This window comes from Portunus trituberculatus, chromosome 15, assembly GCF_017591435.1.
Source record: "Portunus trituberculatus isolate SZX2019 chromosome 15, ASM1759143v1, whole genome shotgun sequence".
Classification (NCBI taxonomy): Eukaryota; Metazoa; Arthropoda; class Malacostraca; order Decapoda; family Portunidae; genus Portunus; species Portunus trituberculatus.
The window spans coordinates 1,144,613-1,155,952 of NC_059269.1; positions in this window are offsets into that span (position 1 = coordinate 1,144,613).

Below are 11,340 nucleotides of genomic sequence, written 5' to 3' on the forward strand. Positions count from 1 at the left end.
ACTATGGTTTGACTTCTGGGTTGCAGTTTTCAACTTGGCTTCAACCACCAGTGATGACCACAGTAGACCAGGGGTTCTCAATCTGTGGTGTACAAGATTTCCAGTGATACTGAGATGACTGATCTAATAATATGCCTCCAAACACACACACATGCACACACACGAACCTGAATTCAACACCTGAATCACACGCTCGTAACACTAGACACAAGTGAAAGACGACCAGTGGGAATCTATAAGATGGGAGATGGAGTAGAACTAGAAAAAGTAAAAAAGGAAAAGGACTTGGGAGTGACAATGGAAGAAAATAATCAACCGGTTAGCCATATTGATAGAATTTTCAGAGAGACGTATAATTTGCTAGGGAATATTGGAGTAACATTTCACTATATGGACAAGGAAATGATGAAGAAATTGATAAGTACTAAAATAAGACCTAGATTGGAATATGCAGGAGTTGTGTGGACTCCCCATAAAAAGAAACACATAAGAAAATTAGAGAGACTACAAAAAATGGCTACAAGAATGGTTCCAGAATTTAAAGGGATGGCATATGAGGAGAGACTAAAGGCAATGGATCTACCAACCTTGGAGCAGAGAAGAGAGAGGGATCTGATACAAGTTTATAAATTGATTAACGGAATGGATGAAGTGGATAATGAGAAACTGATCCTGAGAGAAGAATATGACTTTAGAAGCACAAGATCGCATAGTAAGAAACTAAGGAAGGGACGATGTCTGAGAGATGTTAAAAATTTAGTTTCCAAAAGATGTGTTGAGACTTGGAACAGTTTGAGTGAGGAAGTGGTATCAGCAAAGAGTGTACATAGTTTTAAAGAAAAATTGGATAAGTGTAGATATGGAGACGGGACCACACGAGCATAAAGCCCAGGCCCTGTAAAACTACAACTAGGTAAATACACGCAAACCTGAATCAAACACCCAAACCACATGCTCGTAACACTATCCCCCCTTCTTAAGAAGGCCAACCCAGCTTGGACCCGGTGTGTGTGTGTATAGGCGAGCCACTCCTTTTCCTCCCAGGTTCCCCAGGCACAGGAAAACACTATTGTTCCTCCTTTGTGTTTAATTTACATATAAGTTCTGGCACAGGTACAACTTGTAGGGCCGAGAGGCAAGGATTTCAAGGCTCCTGTTCTGACTGACTAGTCCTGTGCAGCTACCTCACCACCTTGCCTCCAAACACACATGCATGCACATGCACAAACCTGAATTCAACACCTGAATCACACATTCGTAATACTAAACACACATATGATGAAGAAATTGATAAGTACTAAAATAGGACCTAGATTGGAATATGCAGGAGTTGTGTGGACCTCCCATAAAAAGAAATACATAAGGAAATTGGAGAGAGTGCAAAAAATGCCAACAAGAATGGCTCCAGAATTTAAAGGGATGACATATGAGGAGAGACTAAAAGCTATGGATCTACCAAACCTGGAACAGAGAAGAGAGAGGGATCTGATACAAGTTTATAAATTGATTAATGGAATGGATCAAGTGGATAATGAGAAACTAATCTTGAGAGAAAAATATGACATTAGAAGCACAAGATTGCATAGTAAGAAACTGAGGAAGGGAAGATGTCTGAGAGATGTTAAAAAATTTAGTTTCCCACAAAGATGTGTTGAGACTTGGAACAGTTTGAGTGAGGAAATGGTGTCAGCAAAGAGTGTACATGTTTTAAAGAAAAATTGGATAAGTGTAGATATGGAGACGGGGCCACATGAGCATAAAGCCCAGGCCCTGTAAAACTACAACTAGGTAAATACATATAAACCCGAATCCAGCACCCAAACCACACACTCGTAACAATACTGTTAAGAGGCTAAGTGGTTCTTCCCCTGAGGGCCAAGGAAACATTATAATCTTTCTTCTTTTTGTTGATGATATACAATCTAATTCAACAGGCAACAGACAACCAGCAAAATCCCCGCCTCTGTGATGTTGGGCAGCGACTGGCCAGGTGTTGATGGGCCGGATCTCAGGGATGGGGTCGTGGGGACCAGAGGACAGTCCTTGGCGTCGGACAGCTGTCCTGCTCCGATGATGCGGGATAGCAATCGGCCGGGTGTGGCTGGTTTGTACTTTTTTTTTTTTTTTTTTTGTACCATGTGGACTTTTCACGGGAATTTATGGGCTAAAGGGGATACTTTTTGGGATACCTATCTTAAAGCCCACCTGCTAGGAAACTCTTGCCCCAAGTAAGGAAGCCCAATTTACACTCGGACCGTGGACAGGATTTGAACCCGTGTGCTTGGAGACCCCTTGGATCCCAAAGCGCGCATGGTTCCACTGTACCACAGCGGCCCATAAAGTTTCTGCCAATACTGGGCTCTACGTCGGGGCGACATAGTAGCAGTGGGAGCTCTGGTTGGCCCTCGTCCCGTAGCTGCAGGAAGGGTGGTGAGGCGGGGTATGGGGGTGAGACTCAGCCACATGTCCCAGTAAGGCTCACTGTTGTGTCTGGCAACGGTATAAAGGGGGAGATAGGTGTGGGCAGCTGGCACAGGGACCGCAGGCAAGGTGTGAGGGGCAATGGTGGGTAGGCAGGTGCGTCTGGTGCCTCACAAACTGTCGGAAGACAAGAAGGGCCTAGGGTTGGGTTAGGACTGCGCCAGGAGACGAGGGAAACAAGGGCATAGGGCCTGGGGCAGTGTCTCACTAGGAACAGTAGAGAGAGAGAGAGAGAGAGACCTGGGGACTGTAGGTGTGTTGTGCCAGGCGTAGAGAAGAAGGAACATGGGGATTATAGTGTCTCGCCAGGTGGAGAAAGAGAAGCTAGGAAGGAGATAAGCTCGAGTCTGTCTTTTGATGACCGGTCCTGCTCCTTATATACCCCTCAAGCCTTTGAGGGTGATGGGCTGTGCATGTGCCGGCTGTGTTTGGTCTCCTGCTGTGGTGCTGTCTTCGGCTTCACACATACAATGCATAGCGTATGGTCACTTGGGAAATTCTTCCTGATTGGTGTCATTCTATGTGAATTACTAGTAAGTATATTGGTACCTTAAAAAAAAAAAAAAAAATGTTTTGTGGTGCATACATATCATCACTTTGTTTACATCTGTGATGATATCTAGGGTTTGCTTTTTGAACCTCTGTTGCCACCAACCACTGTCTCAATACTGAACCTTGGCTTCATAGGACGTAGTGTTATTTCCTGAGACATTTTGGAGAAAAAGGTGCATCTTATGAACCATCAAATATGGTGTGATATATATATATATATATATATATATATATATATTAAGGATATAGGAAGATTAGAAAGGATAAAGAAGATTTCTACAAAGATGGTGCTGGAACTAAAGGACCTAACATATGAAGAACAACTGAAGGAAATGGGACTACCAACCTTACAAGATAGAAGAGAATGAGGGGACCTAATAAGATACAAGATAGTCAATGGCATTGAAAAGATAGACAAGGAAGACCTGGTGCTGTTGACAGAAAATGGAAGGACAGGAGGACATGAAAAGATCAGGATAAAGCATACTCATTAGTATTAGCCTCAAATGAATATGGGAAAATTTGAAGAGTGGGGAGAGAATCACGGCTTGCAACAACAAGTGGCCCCAAATACGGTAGGCTAACCACTTGGAAACATCTAGACTGTTACTCAATGACCATGGTGGAAGTTAAAGTTGATGAGCTGCCTAATACTGTAGTAGTAGTTGAAGGCAAACATCATGCTGTACAAAATAAGATACCAATGGTTATGATGGTCGCTAAAGATCTAACACTTTTCATCCCCATCATTAGTAATGCTAAAGTAGGGTTAACTTTACATCCTAGAACAATGTTAGTCATCTATCACCAAGTAAAAGATGAACAATTAGAAGTCAAGGACACCCACCCCCTGCTACCATATCATGGATTAGCGAAACTATAAGACCAGAGAATGACTGCTTTAGTAATTACCAAACACTGGGAAAAACTTCATTCCATCTGAGAATCCTGTGACTGGTCACATTTAAGCTCGGAATAAAAAGACCTCTTATTCAATATCGTCCAGCAACACCAGGAATTTTTCATAGTACATCCGGTGAGTTAGGCTTAACTGAAGCAGAACTAGCTCATATTCAAGTAGATGATCCGAGACCTTGCCGTACTCCTTTGTATGGTTATCCTGATAAAGCAAAGGAGGCGATTCAGGCCATACTTAAAGATTTGGAAGAGAGAGGAATCACTGAAAGCTCAACAGCTGCATGGCTGTCCCCAATACTTCTAGTAAATACACCAGGAGGTGACAAAAGGCTATGTCTAGCCTATAGAAAAGTAAATAAACAACTAACTAAGGATATCTATTCTCTCCCTAAGTTAGAAGAGTTAGTGGAGCATGTCTCGGGAAGTAACTACTATGCTACCTTGGATATGAAAGACGCTTACTATCAAATTGCCCTTGATCAATCAAGCAGGCATCTAACAACCTTCAGTGATGTAATCTTGCTTTACAGGTTCAAGAGACTACCCTTTGGCCTAAGCTGTTCACCTGCTATATTTGTGAGACAAATGAACCAGGCCCTAGCACCACTATTTAAAGAAAATTGGGTGAAAAGCTACCTTGATGATTTGATTGTAAATGCAGCGGACCAGGTTATATTAACTGGGAGGCTTGGTAAATTACTTAAACATTTGAAATTAATAGGTATAAAACTTTACCTCTCAAAATGTCATATTGGTCAAAGACAAGTAAAATTTTGGGAGCATATATTGTCTGTCAACCTGACCCCAGTAATGTATAAGCAGTAACTCCAGTGAAAGCCCTGACAACTCTTAAGGAAACTTGATGCTTCATTGAAATATGCTCAGTTTACTGCCGCCACATAGACCAATTTTCAAAAATTCTAGCTTCGCTAACCAACCTGACAAGGAAGGGCCAGCATTTGATTGGACTAGTGAATGCCAGACTGCATTTGAAACCTTGAAATATAAATTAGCATAAGCCCCAGTACTCTCCAAGGCAGATTATTCTGAATAGAGACTTTATTTTAGAAAATGATGCCAGCGCTATCCATGTAAGAGTAGTGCTGATGCAGTATCATGAGAAGAATCCACATGTGATCAGATTCTTTTCATAGAAATTGTGACCTGCTGAATTGAGATATTCCACAACTGACCAGGTAGCGTTAGCTGTAGTGTTAGCCTGCCAGAACTTCCATCATTATTTATGGGGAGTGCATGTCTTTATCTGCACCAATCATTAACCCCTCATTTCTGTATTTAGGCAGTGAACAAAATCATCCCAGATGAAAAGGTGGATTTTGGAGATGAGAGAATTTCAATATAAAATAGAGTATAAAATTGGAATGTGGTGGTCGACCAGTTGAGCTGACCTATGAGGAGAGTCAGAATGGTAGGGCAAGAAAATATTCTAGGAAGGACGAAAGATGAGTTTATACAGGCCCAAGTCAATGAACCCTGTTGGAGGGAAATGAAAGAATATTTGGAAGGAGGTCGTGTGCCATGACATCTTAAATCAGTTCATTGTTGAAGATGGGATTCTTTATTATTCAAAGCAAAAGAAAGATAACACTTTATTTGTTGGTGGTCCCCACAAAATTGAAGAAGAGAGCCCTTAATATTGTTCACAAAAAAGAGTCAGGGCACTTAGAACAACTTAAAACCATGTTAAAGGCATATGATAGATTATTTTTATTGGCCAAATTTAAAGTCAGATGTCAAAAAGTTTGTCAAAGAATGTATAATGCGCCAACAGACTAAGTCAGTAACTACTCTACAGAGGCAGTGGCGTGAATTGCTCCCTGCACAGCAACCTCTGGATAGAGTTTGTATAGATATAACAGAAATTACCTCTACTCGTGGAGGTCATAGATATGCTTTGACTGTAGTGGATAGTTTTTCACGGTTTGTGAAATGGTTTAAATTACGTTCTAGAGAGGTGGAGGAGGTAGTTAGGTATATTAAATCCTATCTTGGGAGCTATGGGGTGCCAAGGACACTCCTGGAAGACAATACTTGTGAATTTGGTTCACACTTGATGGTGGACTTTTGTCAAAGCCACAGGATCCCGTTAACCTACTCTACTCCGTACTACCCACAAGGAAACTCAATCACTGAACGCCTACATTGAACTCTGAAGTCGGTGTTAGCAAGATAGCTAAATGGCCCGAGTTTCTCACTCAGTGTCAGCAGGTACTGAAAACGGCGGTACATGAGACCGTGGGAGAGCAACCATACTACCTCATGTTCAATTGCCACGCTCCTAGATTTGTAAGGACGACACTACCACAAATGGATGACGAAATAGACCTTAATTTTGCTCTTGATGTGGGAAGGCAAACATCCAATGAAAACAGTAGGAAGTGGTTGAGAGCAAATGTGGGAAAGAAAGATGTCTGGATGTTGGTGATCTTGTGTGGGTGAAAAAGGAACAGATTAACTCTTCACTGGAAAAGAAACTTGGGATTAAGTGGATTGGACCTTACAAGGTGAAGAAAGTGGCACAGGGAGGAGTGTCATATGAGCTGGAAAACACATTTACTGGTGACACAATCCACTGTGCCTAAGTCAAAGTAAAACGATTTATGGGTAACAAAGGTTATATAGTGGGCATGAACGAAGTCATGTTACCTTCTGATGATGAAATAAAGGAACCGCATGGAGTATGACAATGCAGGCCTGTGAGACATATCTTCATATGGTTTGGCCGAAGCTGGGTTTGGGGATCATGGGTTTGCACCCTTCTGCTACACGCCACGGCAGGTGCCAGGCTGCCACCCTGAGAAGCGGGACACAAGCCTCGACAAACACCTGGTACCCACTCACTGCTGGTTGGACAGGGACGCAGGTGTGAGGAGACCGCCCAGTATATAGACCCCTGAGTTAAGTAAGGAACCTCTGGTTACTGCTCAGAAACTCTTCTGCAGCCTGAGTGGAGATGCACAGCTGAGACACTGCAGAGCTGGTACACTGGTCTCGCAGCTGTAGCAGAGATCACCGCAGTCCTGGTCATGAAGCATGACCCAGGGAACCCAGGACTTGGAAATTCACCCCCCAAAGGATGATGGCTTTGTTGGAATCCCTGCCAAGGACAACCACCCTGCTCAGTTTGCCAGGACTGGTGGGAATAGAGCTCACCTGTTCCGACCAGGAGGTCGGGTCACGTCTGATCTGCATTCTTGTCAAAGAAAGAAGAGTGAAGAGGTGGAACAAAAGACAAATGTGAAAACACAGGCATTGTAATTGTAATGTGAACTTTCATTATGCTTATGAGAGTTGGAGTACAAAGATTATTACTATTATTATTATCTATTTTTTTTTTTTAAAGGGGAAAGCCACGTACTGATCGCGGATCCTTATACTCTTATACTCTGCACTTTTGAATGTCTATCAAACGTATGGTTATTTTTAGAGTAGGGAATATCAGTAAAGGGGGAAGGGACGCAAATAGGGAATACATGTATAAAGAGTAGTGACGTCATGAAGGGCATAAATACAGCTCACAGACAAAAGTTTTTTGTTAGTTTGGAACTGCATGGAGGTGAGTTGATCTCTCCTGCCCATACACCTCATGGTATTGAATACACGTGGAACAACTAGACCGGGTAGCTAACCTGCATCTGTTCTGGCTAATGCAGGTAGACCAGCCTGAGTCTGCCCAGCCCCTCTGCATCTGAAGATGCACAGGAGAAAAAAACTGAGATGGAGAGAGAGAAACGAGTGATGAGGGAGACACCAGAAAGAGGCTCCGTGCAGGCTGCCAGTTGAATTCATATGGTTCCCCTAGCTTCCACATAGGCCATGTTTCAGGTTAGATAGGGTAGTGGTAGAAGTGCTTAAGTGGTGACTGGTGGTCGTTGTGTACCTTTTTGTGAATGGGCATTGCCAATGAGAGAGAGAGAGAGAGAGAGAGAGTCAGTAAACTCACAGTTATAGACTTGAAGTATTTACTCTGGATGTTTCGAAGGCCACAGCAGTACAAAGGGGAGGGACAGAGGATGAGAGTAACGTGGCACAGTGTGATTGGCCAACCCCACCTGTATTTACCTATTTGTGTATTACAGGGCCCAAGCTAAGCTCTCTATGTCCTGTCTCCTTGTCTACTCCTGTCATATCTCTCTTTCATCTGATTGACACACACCGCGTCAACGACATCACTGCTCAGTTTATTCCACTTATCAATACTACGATGCGGGAAACTGTACTTTCTCACGTCATTTAAACAGATGTCTTTTATTAGTTTTTTTCCATGTCCTCGGAGATGATTACTTGTGGTCACCTTTATCAATTCTCTGTCCAATATGTTAATCTTGTTCACCAATTTATACATAGTTATCATGTCACCCCTTGTTCTTCTCTCTTCTAATGTGGTTAGCCCCAGCTCCCTCAGTCTTTCCTCATAGTCTAACTCTTTGAATCCTGGTACCATTGTTGTTGCCAGCCTCTGTACCATTTCCACCTTCACATTTTTCTTCATGTGTGGTGACCAGATGCAAGCTGCATATTCTAACTGGGGTCTTATTAAAGGGCATAGTATCTTCTTCATCATTCCTTCATCTAGGTAGTGGAATGCAAGACCAATATTTTGAAGCATATTATATGTTTTCCCAAATATCTTGTTTATGTGTTTCTCCGGTGGCAGACTGTTTTGCACGGTTACTCTTAAGTCTTTCTCCTCCTTGGTCTCTTCAATTTTCTCATCTCCCAGTCTGTAATCCTTGTTTGGTCTGTATCTACTTCTTCCCATTTTCATAACATGGCTCTTGTTTATATTAAATTCCATCTACCACTCTTTACTCCACTCATATATTTTATCAAGATCTTCCTGTAACTTGTTACAATCTTCCACACTCTATACTCTCTTCATAATTTTAGTATCGTCCGCAAACATATTCATGTGTCTATTCCTACTGGCATATCATTAACATAAATAAAAAAAACATGATGGGACCAAGCACTGACCCTTGTGGAACTCCACTGGTTACCTTTTTCCACTCTGACTTCTTTCCTCTCACCACTGTTCGCATTTCTTTTCCCACTAAGTAATTTTCCATCCATTTTGCTAGTTTATCACTTACTCCTCCAATCTTCTTTAGTTTCCACATCAATCTATTGTGTGGCACTTTATCAAAGGCCTTTCTCAAGTCCAGGTCAATAGCATCCACCCATACCCCTCTATGTTGTAGTATGTCACCCACTCTTGAATAAAAACATAATAAATTGGATACGCACGATCTTCCTTTTCTGAAACCAAACTGCCTTTCACTCAGGATGTTTTCACTTTCTAGACACTCACTCCACTTTGCTTTAATTACTTCTTCACATACCTTGCACAATATACTAGTCAACGATACTGGTCTATAATTTAGCGGTTCCATTCTACTACCATTCATATATATATAGGCACAATGTCAGTTCTTTTCCACTCTTTCGGGACTATTCCTGTTCGTATGGAGGTTTCCACAATATTAAATATGGGGTTCAACAATTGATCTTTACATTCTTTCAGCAACCTCCCAGATATGCCATCAGGCCCCATTGATTTATTAATATCCAAGTTACTTATAATTTTCCTTATATCTTCTTTAGTAACCATGATGTCGTGCATTTGCTTTATTTCCATAGGCCTTTCTCCTGTAAAATGCTCCTCCTTTGTAAACACTTTGCAAAAGTTGTTGTTCAATATTTCAGCTATATCTCTAGCATCCTTATATACTTCTTCCCCAACTTTTATTTAATTTTCCATTTATGAATTTGTAAAACATTTTACAGTCACTCTCACAGTTTTCCACCACTCTCTGTTCATATTCCTTTTGTGCTGTTCTCCTTACTTCAACATATGTATTCCTTGCTGTTTTGTAGACTTCTCTTGATAATACTTCACTGTTTTTCTTAAGTTTCTTCCATGCCTTTTCTTTGTTCTTTTTTGCTTCTTCACAATTTCTATTAAACCACTGCTTATTATTTAAAGTCCTCTTTCTGTGATATGGCACAAACTCCTTCGCAGCAGAGTTATGTAAATCCATAAATTTATCATATTTCAATTGCATATCCACTTCCTGGTATACCACGGACCAGTCAATTTCATCAAAGAACTCTCTTATATGGTTGTAATTTGCCCTGACATAATTTAATTTTTCCTCCTTGTACTCCACACTCTTTTCCATGCTTAATTCCGTATCCAGCTCAAATCTTCGGTCATCATGGTCACTTTTCCCTAAGGGACATTCATTTTCAATTTCCTCTTTTAGGGAAATGCCCCTGGTGAATACCAAATCCAACCTCGCTGCAACATCCTGTCCCCTGCACCTTGTTGGTGATCTCACCCACTGTGTCATCAAGTTATTTGTTGCTATGTTTAACAATTCCTCTGCCCACTCACCACCATTCACCACTTCGTAGTCTTCCCACACTATTTCCTTACAGTTAAAGTCCCCGACTATCATCACTCTATCCTTTCTGGTGAGTTCCTGTCTCATTCTGTCTAGAGTATTTCTCATCACCTCTTGATACTGTTCATAATTCCAAGCACTGGTTCTGGGTGGTATGTATACTGTTATAATATTAATGTCCCTCTTACCATCTGTTATAAGCATACTTATCAATTCCTCATTTCCCTTACTAAAGTTCACCTCCTTCACTATCAGATCTTTTTTAGTAGAAACCATTTTACCACCACCTCCTTTATTCTTTCTATCATTTCTCCATACTTTGTAGTGTTTTACATCAAACCAATCTAGCTTTATTTTGGGCCTTAAATTTGTTTCCACCACACACATTATGTCCGGTTCACTGTTTCTTAGGTAATCCATACATTTTAGCCTTTTAGACAGAAATCCATCTATATTCATGTATGTCACTTGAATTCCATTTCTTATCTCTTTCTTCCATGTTTCAGTCTGTGTACTGTTTATTCCATCTGTTTTATCCACCACTTCTTCAGCCTCCCATTTCTCATCCTCCAAAAAAAACTTGGTCTTTTCCTCCTCAGTTCTTTCCTCATTCTTCTCTCTCACTTCAATTACAAGCTCTCTCATTTTCATTCTTTCCCCGTGTCATTTCTTCTTATGTAAATTGTTTTGGTTTCCTCGTAGTCTTTAAGTTTCCAGGCCCTCCTCAGTAAGGCCTTGGCTGCCACCTGAGACTTTAATTTCAATTTTAATGGTCTACTCTTGCCTTCTTCATAAGCTCCTAGTCTCACACTTTCCTCTACCTCATCATATAGGCATTTGTCCTCCTCGGAGATCTTATTCAGTAAAAACTTTATCGTGTCATTTTCCTTATCCCTCCTATCTTGCCAATTCTTGTTAGTTTCCTCTCTTAAACCTGTTATGATCATGCATTTTTTCTTTT